This window comes from Panthera uncia, chromosome X, assembly GCF_023721935.1.
Source record: "Panthera uncia isolate 11264 chromosome X, Puncia_PCG_1.0, whole genome shotgun sequence".
Classification (NCBI taxonomy): domain Eukaryota; kingdom Metazoa; phylum Chordata; class Mammalia; order Carnivora; family Felidae; genus Panthera; species Panthera uncia.
In genome coordinates, this window is record NC_064817.1 from 46,262,587 (window position 1) to 46,275,966 (window position 13,380).

Consider the following 13,380-nt stretch of genomic DNA (forward strand, 5'->3'; position numbering starts at 1 on the left):
GGAACTTCAGGTCCCCCCACTTCTCTGCCATGTTGGATCTCTTGTCCATCCCCTCACTTTCAATCTGCGTGTGTGTTTAGGTATAAAATGAATCTCTTGCAGGCAGCATATAGATGGATCTTATATTTTTATCCATTCTGATATCCTTTGTCTTTTGATTGGGGCATTAAGCCCATTTATACTCAGACTGATTATTGATGGATTTGAATTTGTGCCATTTTATTATTTGTTAAGTCATCGTGTTTGGAAATTTTCTGTATTCCTTCCTAGTCTTTGTCTCTTTTGATGTTTTCTTCCCACTCAAAGTGTCCCCTTTAATATTTTCTGAAGGGCAGGGTTAGTTTTTACAAACTCTTTTAGTTGAGTTTGCCTGGATAACTCTCTATCTCTCCTGTTATTCTGAATTATAGCCTTGCTGGATAAAGAATTCTTGGCTGCATATTTTTCCCATTTAGCATGTTGAATATATCATTCCTCTCCCTTCTGGTTTGCCAAATTTCTGTCTAGAAATCTTCAGCCAGCCTTATGGCTTTTCCCTCATATGTTAAGACTTCATTTGTCTTGGTGTTTTTATGATTATTTTTCTTTATCACTATGATTTGCAAATTTAATTACTGTACATCTTGGTGTTTGCCTGCTTTTGTTGATTTTGATGGGCATTCCCTGTGCTTCTTCTATCTGGATTTCTGTTTCCTCCCCCAGATTAGGGACATTTTCAGCTATTATTTCTTCAAATAATTTTTATGCTTCCTTTTATCTGTTCTTGTATGATACAATTATTGTTATTTTTGTGGACTCACTGAGTTCTGTAAGTCTACATTTGTGATCCAATATTTTTCTTTCCCTCTTTGTAGCCAAACACTGAAGAAAATGTTCTCAGACACTTAGACTGAGCAGAGGTGCAGGGCTACCTCTGACAGCAAAACAGCAGCAGCAGCAAACTTCACAGAGTCCTTATTTAATGTTAGCCAGGGATAAACATCAAAGAATGTCAAAGCATGGGAGGAAAACACAAAGAGCCTTCAGACATAGACAAAATACATATCTGGTGTTTATGTGAAAGCATTTAGGGAAGATGTGCAGTTTCAAGGACTGCTAGGCAATTACAGTGGGTTTGTTCCCTAACTGCCTCCTGGGGGATCATGGGGCTCTGGATCTCATAGTGCTATCACATTGAACAGCCTTTAGACCAGAACATTGCTGACATTTCAGCAATTATCCCATTCACTCTCCCAGGGTTTACAATACACTCTAAAAATAATTCTACAACTCTTCTTTTCAGCTTCATTATTTTCCATGATTTTACCTTTTCTCAGTTATCTCTGCTTCTTCCATCCTTGTGTTCATTGCCACAAGTAAGTTTTGTATCTCAGTTATAGCTGTTTTTATTTCAGTATGACTAGTTTTTAGGTCTTCTATTTCTATGGAAAGAGACTCCTTGGTGTCTTCTTTGCTTTTCTCAAGCCCAGCTAGTATCCTTATGATTTTTTTTTTTAATTCTGTTTCAGATTTATTGCTGACATCTGTTTTGATTAGATCCCTGGCCATGACTTTTTCTTGTTCTTCATTTTGGGATGAATTCCTCACTTTTGACATTTTGTTTAGGTCTCTGTCCTCTTCTGTGTGGTAAGAAAGTCTGTTATGTTTCCTGCTTCTGAGATTAACGTCTTTATTTAGAAGAGGTCATAAACTCTCCAGGGTCTGATGCTTCAAGAAGTTTTTCTGGTGCATGGTGTGTGTACTCTACTGCTGTATTTTGCTGCTTTTTCTCTCGAGTCAGTCCTTTGCAGAGTTTCTCCTTGCCTTCAGTAGATAATATCTGAACCATTTCCAGAGTGTGATGCATTTTAAGTAGTTGTGCTCTGGTATGCCTTTTAAAAGAGGCCTTATCCTATTTCCACAAGAGCTGAGGCTTTGCAGCACACTGTGGTCCATACACTTGGTGCATGAAGGGGGGTTTCTGCTTGTCTTCTCTTCTGGGGGAGGACCCCAGTATCTGGTTCTCAGTCTCATTTGTCCTAGTTATGAAGCACCGGCAGAGCATTGGAAAGTGGGGTTTGGTGTAAGTGGCTCAGGCCTCTACTTTTGGTACTGTACTGCTCACTGAACTCAGTATGTGCTGATAGGTAGGGGAGAAAAATGGTGCTAGCCCTTTCACTCAACCTCAGAGAAGGGTGTTTGCATCTGCTTCTGCCAGGAAGCCGTCTCAAGAGAGAGAACAGTCTCCTATGTGTCATACACGTCCGTCAGATCCTTGCCTTCACCATGTATGTGTCTAGGCTGTCTGCCCACCCAGGAGAACAATGCATCTGAGTTTTATCTCAGGTGTGCTGGCTGCGATTCAAAACTCCAAACATTAGGGACCCAGTGTGACATGGACCCATATTGGTCTGAGGGAAGGTCTTGCCACACGGGGGCTGGTGCTTGTTTTCCCCAGAAGGGCAGTCACACCAACGTGCAGGAGCAACATGCAGAGTAAAGCAGAGCAAAAAGCCTGAGTCCACGTTTGCCAATCTCAGCAGGTGTCTCTGTGACTATGCTTAAGGGATGGGGGAGCACAATGATTCCCAACAGCTCTTTTGTCCCCTGTGAGGCAAAGTTAACTCTTCCAGATGCACTACAAGAAGGGGCAAACTTCTCTCCCAGTGCATCCCTGGGGATTCTCAGATCATGCCATGCACTCCTTGACCACTGCCCTCCTTCACAGGAGAACTGCAGCACCTGCCAGGCTCTAAACCACCCACAGTGCATAACTCTAAAATTCCAGTTTTGACCTTTGCTGGTTTTAAACACTCAAGATAATCAGCCCCTCTAATTTTCCCAGTCAATTGCTTTGAGGAAGAGTTTTCCTTGTGCAATCTGCTGTGCACTGTTTTTTATCCCTTGCTTGCTCTCTCTCTTTCTCTCTCCTCTCTCCATGATCAGGCCTCCTTCCCCTGAAACACCTGCAGTCCTTTTCTCCCCCACATCACATCTCCACAACCCCTACCTTCAGTGATATGATCTCTTCTTTCCCTCCATTCATGCAGCTGTCAATCTTCAGATTGATTTCTTGGGTATTCAGAATGATCTGTTATATATCCAGCTGTGTTTGAGGGATGAGGTGAGCTTAGGGTCTTCCTATTACACCACCATCTTAACTCCCTCCCCATTAACATTTCATATCATTATCTGGCACCTTTTATAGTGCTCAGAAAATGTGCTTTTTCTTCTATTATTGGCAAATAATATTGTCCTCACCTTTATTGAAATATATATAACATATATATAACATCGTATATATGATATATAACATCATGATATATAACATCGTATAAGTTAGTTATATAATGATTTTATATATATATATATATATATATTAGTGTTGTACAATGATTTATTATACATATATAATGAAATATTTCCTATAATAATGAGGTTTATAACATATTCATCACCTCACATAGATAAAATCTTTTGTGTATATGGTGATAAATTTCAAGATCTGTTCTTTTAATAATTTTAAGTATACAATACTGTATTCTTAACTATAGACATCATACTGTTTATTGCATCCACGTATTCACTTTAGAGCTGTAAGTGTATACCCTTTCTCTACTTTCATTCATTTTTTCCAGTTCTTTGCCTCTGACAACCACTAACATACTCTATTTTTATGAGTTTATTTTTTAAGATCCCATATATAAGTGAGATCATGCAATGTTTTTCTGTTATATTGGCTGAAAACATCCCTAACCTAGGAAAGGTAATAGATATTCAGATCAAGGAATCCTAGAGAGTTCCAAATAAGATTAATCTAAAGAGATCCACATCAAGATACATTATAATTAAAATGTCAAAAATTAAAGATAAAGATGGGGTGTCTGGATTGCTCAGTTTGTTGTGTCCAACCTCATCTCAGGTCATGATCTCACAGTTCATGGTTTCAAGCCCCATGTCAGTTTTGTGCTGACATCTCAGATCCTGGAGCCTGATTCAGATTCTGTGTCTTTCTCCCTCTCTGCCCCTTTCCACCACTCATGCTCTGTCTCTCTCTCTCTCTCAAAAATAAATGTTAAAAAATTTAAAAAATAAAGATAAAGAGAATCTCATGAGCAACAAGAGAAAAACAAATTGTTACATACTACGGAATCCCTATAAGGCAATCCCCAGATTTCTCAGCAGAAACTATGCAAGCTAGAAGGGAGTGGCAAGACATAGTCAAAGTGCTGAATGGAAAAAAAAAATCTGCGGCCAAGAATACTTTATCCAACAAGGCTATCATTCAGTATAGAAGGCGTGATAAAAGTTTCACAGACAAACAAAAACTAAAGGAGTTCCTTAACCCTAAACCAGCTCTGCAAGAAATTTTAAAGGAGACCCTTTAAGTGCAAAGGAGAGACCAGAAGTGTTTTCAGCCATTATATCTTCAACTAAGTTTTCTGCTCTCTTCTATTTTTATGTTTCTGGGAACTCTGTAATGCAAATGTTATTCTGCTTATTGTTCTAGAGGTCCTGTAAGTTATCTTCATTTTTAAAAATTCTTTATTTCCTTTTCTGCTTAGTCTGAGTGAGTTTCATTGCTATGTCTTTTAGCACTCTGATCCATTCTTTTACTTCAGTCTGATACTGACATCCTCTAGTGTAGTTTTTAGTTAACTTATTGCAATTTTCAGCTCTGTAACTTCTATTTGGTACTTCCTTATGTTTTATATTTCTTTGTTTACGTTCTTTCACTGTTTATTTATTCTTCTTCTGAACCCAGTTAGCATTTTATGACCATTAAATTATGACCATTATGGTCACTTTATGACCATTACTTTTAATTATTTATCAGTTTGATTACTTATCTCCATATCATTAAGTTCTTTCTAAGAATTGTCTTGAGTTTTTTTTTTTTTAACACATATCTATGTTTCTTCATTCTCTCCCTCTCCCTCTCCCTCTTCCTCTCGGTCTCTCTGATTCTATGCATAAGATATAACAGCCACCTCTCCCAGTCTTGAGGGAGTAACATTGTGTAGGTGATGATCCTTTTCATTCTACTTTACCCTAACTCTTGGTTGTCTTTTGGAACTGTGATTGTCTAAACCACCTGATTTAAGCTTGATATGCCCCCATTGTTGAGAAGTGCCAAGACCTGTCAGTGACTTGATGCAAGTACTCTCATTTAACACCTGGCTTCAGGCTGATTGGAAGACAGACCATCAGGCAGCAGCTTTTAAAGTATGAAAATATCTATAGTCCGATGGTGCTTCAATTATATTTCCTGCTGTCTTCCAGACCTGGAGAACTTCAAGTGTCCCCTACATAATAGTTATAAAAATCTGAGCTTCAGATGAGTGTATAAGCTTACTTGTAAGATGTCTCATTGAGCTATAGTGAGGGCCAATGTGTACGAGGATGGTTTTTACCTGCTTATGTTCTCTTAGAGCATCTTCATAGCCTCTAGATGTGTGGAAAACCTGAAGCCTGTCCTTCAGGCTGCAGCTCCAGGCAAAGTAAAGATATCTTTTTTAATTTATTTTTTTAATTTACATCCAAATTAGTTAGCATATAGTGCAACAATTTCAGGAGTAGATTCCTTAATGCCCCTTACCCATTTAGCCCATACCCCCTCCCACAACCTCTCCAGTAACCCTCTGTTTTTTCTCCTTATTTAAGAGTCTCTTATGTTTTGTCCCCCTCCATGTTTTTATATTATTTTTGTTTCCCTTCCCTTATGTTCATCTGTTTTGTCTCTTAAAGTCCTCATATGAGTGAAAGACACCTTTTTCATAGGAGGACTGGGAGTGTGTTTCTGTCTGCTGTCTGTGGAGGGCCTGGGGTGTGGTGGTCTGACAAGCACTGTCTTTATATTTGTTACAGTTCTGTAGAGCTCTGAAATGCCATCCTTCTTGACCACCAGGTCCGGGTAATCAAGGAGTGTCCCCTGTATGAATTGTATGTGCTCACTCACTGGCTTTAGTAAGGCAATTCTAGAGTGTAAGGGTGAGGCATGCTGACTGGCATCAGAAAGACAGATGGAAAATGTCTTGGCCACTCACATTCATGGGCTTCAGAAATGCAGTGGAAGAATGCCTTATATGTACATACATGCCAGTTTTAGGCTAGGAACAGGAGAATTCTATTACTACAACTGCACACCAGCCCCAGCCAAGGGATGGCAGAGTTTCACAACCATCTGCACTTACATATTTTAGCTAGGGAGCAGGAAAACTCCATGACCATTCATGCCCCCCCCACCCTAGCAAGTGCTTCATGCTCTCTGGCCTCAGCAATGCCAGTAACACTTGCTCCCACCCATCCCAGCAATGCAGTCGAAGAGTGGAACAGCAGAGCTCACCAGACTGTGCTAGCAGGCTATGTGAACCATGCAACGATGGAATCCACCAGCACCTCTGTCTCTGGGCAGCATTTCAACTATTCCCACCACCCTCCAGCTAGTATGCTAGATCAGTAAATTAATTTCCCTCACATATAGTATAGGCACTTTTCAAACAGCTGGTTTTTTACCTGGTATCAGGATGATCAAGACCACATGCAAGCCCTTAAAGAGGGGAATCTGTTTACTACAGCACCTTGGGAACCCCAATGTCAGCCCCATTGGTTTTCCAAACTGGATGTCCTGGAGATTCATTCTTCTGGTTCAGATCCCAAATGCCAGGGTGCCCAATGTAAGGCACCAACCTTCACTCCTCTGGAAAAAGTGCCTATCTTCTTAGATACCTCCTTATTGTTTGGTGCTGCACTGGGGCTGGGTTTTCTTTTTCTTTTTTCTTTTTTTACAAGACCATGGTTCTGCATCCCCTACTCAGTGTAATGTGGTCTTATTATCCTTTGTTGTGGAGAGCAGTCCATCTAGTTATAGTATCTTTTTCAGAGGGAAATAATTCATATATATCTGTAGATTTGGTGTGTCCTTGGGAGGAGGTAAGTTCAGGATATTTTTACACTTCCCCCTCTCCCACATTTTATCCCTTCATCTGTTGATGGACACGTACTTTGTTTTCTTGTGTCTGCTATTGTAGAATAATGTGGCAATGAGTAAGGGGTTGCACATCTCTCTGAGGTAATGATTTCATTTCTTTCAGATATAAACCCATAAATGGGATTACAGGACTATATCATAGTTTTATTTTTAATTTTTTTGAGGAACTTCCAATTTTTTCCCTACTAGCTGTAACAATTTACATTGCTACCAACAGTGTACAAGGATTCCCTGTTCTCTACATTTTTGCCAACATTTATCATCTCTTGTCTTTTTGATGATAGCTATTCTAACAGGTGTAAGGTATATTTAATTGAGGTTCTGATTTGCATTTCACTAATGATTAGTGATGGTGAGCATCTTTTCATATATCTGTTGGCCATTTGGATCTCTTCTATGGAAAAATTGTTATCCAGATACTCTGATCATTTTTTTCTTATTACATATTTTTCTTTTTTCTTTTTTTATTTAAATTCAAGTTACTTAACATATGTATGTGGCCAAGAAACATGTATCAGAAAATTCAGAAAGATCTAAGTCATACTATGCATTTTATGAAAAAAACACTAAGAAACTAGAAAACAACCATAAGAAAAAAAACTGTAAAAGCACAAATACATGGAGATTAAATAACATGCTCCTAAATAATGAATAGGTCAACAAAGAAGTCAAAGAATAAATCAGAAATTACATGGAAACAAATGAACATGAAAACACAATGGTTCAAAATATTGAGATACAGCAAAAGTGGTTGTAAGAGGAAAGTTTACAGCAATACAGGCCTACCTCAAGAAGCAAGGAAAATCAAAAATAAACCAACTAACCTTACATATAAAAAAACTAGGAAAAGTAAAACAAACATATCCCCCAAACAGCAGAAGGAAGTAAATAATAAGGATTAGGGCAGAAATAAATGATAAAGAAACAAAACAAAACAAAAAACAATAGAACAAATCAATGAAGCTGGGAGTTGGTTCTTTGAAAATATCAACCAAATTGATAAATTTCTAGCCAGACTCATCAAGAAAAAGAAAAGATTCAAATGCACAAAATCTCCAATGAAAAGGGAGAAATAAAATCCAACACCATAGAGAGAGAAATAATGATAGAAGAATAGTATGAAAAATTATATGTCAATACTTTGGACAGCCTTGAAGAAATGGATAAGTTCCTACAAACAAACTACACAAACTGAAACAGAATGAAAGAAAAATTTAAGAGATCATTTACCAGCAAGAAAAGTAAATCAGTAATCAAAAAAATTCCAACAAATAAAACTCCAGGACCAGACAGCTGCACTGGTAAATTCTACCAAATATTTAAAGAACAGTTAATATCTGGGGCACCTGGGTGGCTCAGTCAGTTAAGCACCCGACTTCAGCTCAGATCATGATCTTGCAGTTTGTGAGTTTGAGTCCCAAGTCAGGTTCTGTACTGATAGTCCAGAGCCTGAAGCCTGCTTCAAATTCTGTGTTTTCCACTATCTGCCCCTCCCCCACTCACACCCTGTCTGTCTCTCTCTCAAAATAAATAAACATAAATTTGTTATAATTTAAAAAAAGAAGAGTTAATACCTATTCTTCTCAAACTATTCCAAAAAATAGGGGAGGAAGGAAAACATCCAAATCCATTCTGTGGGGCCAGCTTTACCCTGGAACCAAACTCATATAAAGACACCACGAAAAGAGATACAGGCTAATACTTCTGATGAAGATAAAGGAAAACATCCGCAAGAAAATAGGAATAAACCAAATCCAACAATACATGTTAAAAAATATTCACCACAATGAAGCGGGATTTATTCCTAGGTTTACTCTGAAAACTATAAAACGTTGATGAAATAAATTAAAGATGACACAAAGAAATGGAAAGATATCCCATGCTCATTGATGGAAAGAACAAATATTGTTAAAATGTCTAAAGTACCCAAAGCAACCTACACATGTGATGCAATCTCTATCAAAATACCAACAGCATTTTTTGGGTGGCTCAGTCAGTTGAGTGTCCAACTTTGGCTCAGGTCATGATCTCGCAGTCTGTGAGTTTGAGCCCCGCATCAGACTCTGTGCTGACAGCTCAGAACCTGGAGCCTGCATCGGATTCTGTGTCTCCCTCTCTCTCTGCCCCTCCCCCACTCACGCTGTGTCTCTTTGTGTCTCAAAAATAAATAAAAACATTAAAAAAATTTAAATACCAACAGCATTTTTCACATAACTGAAACAAATAATCTTAAAATTTGTATGGAACCATAAAGGATTTTCAATAACCAAAACTGTCTTAAAAATAAAAAAAGTAATCCTGGGAATATCAGAATACCAGACTTGAAGTTATACTAAAAAAAATAAGTATGGTAATGTCACAAAAATAGACAAGTAGATTACTGGAACATAATAGAAAACCCAGAAATGAACACACAATTATATAATCAATTAATCTCTGACAAAGTAAGAAAGAATGGGAAAAAGAATGTCTCTTCAAGAAATGGTGGTGGGAATATTAGACATCAACATGCAAAAGAATGAATATGGACTACTTTCTTACACCATGCACAAAAATAAATTCAAAATGGATGAAAGACCTAAATGTGAGACACAAAACCATAAAAATCCTAGAAGACAACATAGGCAGTAAACTCTTTGACAACAGCCATAGAAATTTCGTCCTAGATACAGCTCCTGAGTTAAGGAAAACAAAGGCACAAATAAACTATTGGGACTACATCAAAATGAAAAGCTTCTGCACAGTGAAGGAAACAATCAACAAAATGGGTCCATTTCTGGGTTTTCTATTCTGTTCCATTGATCTATGTGTCTGTTTTGTGCCAGTACCATATTGTCTCGATTACAGCTTTGTAATACAGCTTGAAGTGCAAAACTGTGATTCTTCCAGCCTTGGTTTTATTTTTTTCTTTTCAATGTTTATTTTTTGAGAGAGAGAGAGAGAAAGAGAGAGAGCATGAGAGGGGGAGGGACAGAGAGAGGGAGACACAGAATCTGAAGCAGGCTCCAGGCTCTGAGCTGTTATGACAGCACAGAGCTCGACATGGGGCTAAACCCAGGGAATGGGAAATCATGACCTGAGCCAAAGTCGGACACTTAACCGACTGGGCACCCCAGGCACACCTCCAGCTTTGTTTTTCTTTTTCAACATTACTTTGGTTATTCAGGGTCTTATCTGGTTCCATACAAATTTTAGGATTGTTTGTTCTAGGTCTGTGAAAAACATTGTAGGTGTTTTCATAGGGATTGCTTTGAATGTGTAGATTGCTTTGGGTAGTATAGACATTTCAATAGTATTTGTTCTTTCAATCCATGAGGATGATTTTTTTTTCATTTCTTTGTGTCTTCTTCACTTTTGTTCATAAGCTTTCTATAGTTTCTGGTGCACAGATATTTTGCCTCTGGTTAGGTTTATTCCTAGATACATTATGGTCTTTGGTACAATTGTAAATAGGATTGATTCCTTGATTTCTCTTTCTGCTGCTTCATTATTGGTGTATAGAAATGCAACTGATTTGTACATGTTGATTTTATATCCTGCAACTTTGCTGAATTCACGCATCAGTTCTAGGGATTTTTTGGTGCAGTCTTGGATTTTCCATGTAAAGAATCATATCATCTGCTGGCCCACTGGCACATGAAAAAATGCTCAACATCACTCATCATCAGGGAAATGCAAATCAAAACCACAATGAGATACCACCTCACACCTGTCAGAATGGCTAACAATAACACCTCAGGCAACAACAGATGTTGGCGAGGCTGCAGAGAAAGGGGATCTCTTTTGCACTGCTGGTGGGAATGCAAACTGGTGCGGCCACTCTGGAAAACAGTATGGAGGTTCCTCAAAAAATTAAAAATAGAACTACCCTACGACCCAGCCTTTCCACTACTAGGTATTTATCCAAGGGATACAAAAGTGCTATTTCAAAGGGACACATGCACCAAATGTTTATAGCAGCACTATCAACAATAGGCCAAGTATGGAAAGAGCCCAAATGTCCATCGATGGATGAATAAAGATGTGGTGCACACACACACACACACACACACAATGGAGTATTACTTGGCAATCAAAAGAATGAAATCTTGCCATTTGCAACTACTTAGATGGAACTAGAAAGTATTATGCTAAGCGAAATTAGTCAGAGAAAGACAAATATCATATGACTTGACTCATATGAGGACTTTAGGACACAGAACAGATGAACACAAGGAAGGGAAACAAAAACAATATAAAAACAGGGAGAGGGACAAAACAGAAGAGACTCTTAAATATGGAGAACAAACAGAGGGTTACTGGAAGGGTTGTGGGAGGGGAGATTGGCTAAATGTTACCCATTATGGAATCTACCCCTGAAATCATTGTTGCACTATATGCTCATTTGGGTGTAAATTTAAAAAAATAATAAAAAAAGCAAAAATGGAAACCAATAATTTTTTAAGGAATCATGTCATCTGCAAAGAATTAAAGTTTGATTTCCTCTTTGCCAATTTGTATGCCTTTTATTTCTTTTTGTTGTCTGATTGCTGAAGCTAGGACTTCCAGTACTTTGTTGCACAACAGTGTTGACAGAGGACATACCTGTCCTGTGCCTGACCTTAGGGGGAAAGCTCTCAGTTTTTCCAACTCAGGATGATATTAGCTGTGGGTTTTTCGTATATGGCTTTTATGATGTTGAGGTATGTTTCTTGTATCCCTATTTTCTTGATGGTTTTTGCCAAGAAAGGATGGTGGGAGTGCCTGGGTGGCTGTCAGTTAAGCGTCAACTTTGGGTTTTGGCCCAGGTCATGATCTCACTGTTCATGAATTCGAGCCCCACATCAGGCCATGTGCTGATGGCACACAGCCTGCTTGGCATATTCTCTCTCTCTCTCTCTCCCCATGCTCTTCAACCCGGCTCATACTCTCTCTTAGAAAAAAAAAGATGCTGTATTTTGTCAAATGCTTTTTCTGTATCTGTTGACAAGATCATATGATTCTTACCTTTTATTAATGTGGTGTATCACATTGACTGATTTGTGAATATTGAACTAGCCCTTAAGCCCAGGAATTAATCCCACTTGTATGGCCAACTAATCTTCAACAAAGCAGGAAAGAGTATCCAATGGAAAAAAGTCTGTTCAACAAGAGGGGCTGGGGAAACTGGACAGTGACACGTACAGGCATGAAACTGGACCACTTTCTTACAACACACACAGAAATAAATTCAAAATGAATTAAAGACTTAAATGTGAGACAGGAAACTATCAAAATCCTAGGAGAGAAAACAGGCAGCAACTTCTCTAACCTCAGCTGCAGCAACCTTTTACGTGACATGTCTCCAGAGGCAAAGGTAATGAAAGCAAAAATGAACTATTGGGGCCTCATAAATATGAAAGGCTTCTATACAGTGAAAGAAATAATCAACAAAAATAAAAGGCAACCAACAGAATGGGGTAAGATATTTACAAATTACATACAGGATAAAGTGTCAGTATCCAAAATCTATAAAGAATTTATCCAACTCAACACCCAAAAAAAAACAAAGAATGAAGAAACGGGAAGACACATCTCCAAAGAATATATCCAGATGGCTAACAGACCCATGAAAAGATGCCCATAACTCATCATCAGAGAAATTCAAATCAGAATGACAATGAGATATCACTTCACACCTGTCAGAATAGCTAAATTTGACAACTCAGGAAACAACAGATGTTGTTGAGGATGTAGTAAAAGGGGAGCCCTTTTGTACTTTTGGTTGGAATGCAGCCTGGTGCAGCCACTCTGGAAAACATTATGGAGTTCCCTCAAAAAATCAAAAATAGAACTACCTTATGACCCAGCAATTGCACTACTTGATATTTATCCAAAAGATACAAAAATGCCAATTCCAAGGGATATATGTGCCCCAATGTTTATAGCAGTGCTATCAGCAATAGCGAAACTATTGAAAGAACCCAAATGTCCATCAACTCATGAATCGATAAAGAAGAATCTATGTGTGTGTGTGTGTGTGTGTACACACAATGGAATACTACTTGGCTATCAAAAAATAATGAAATATTGCCATTTGCAACAATGTGGATGGAACTAGTGGCTATTATGCTAAGTGAAATATGTCAGCAAGAGAAAGACAAATACCATATGATTTCACTCTTATGTTGAATTTGAGACACACAACAGATGGACATAAGGGAATGGAAGGAAAAATAAGATAAAAAGAGAGAGGGAGGTAAACAAAAGAGACTCTTAAATACAGAGAACAAACTGAGGGTTGCTGGAATGAAGGTGGGTGGGGGATGGGTAAAATAGGTGTTGGGTATTAAGGAGGGCACTTACATTTAAAAAAAAGATAAATTATGAAATTAGAGAATATATTTGCAAATGACATATCCAGTAAATTGTTAGTATTCAAAATATACAAA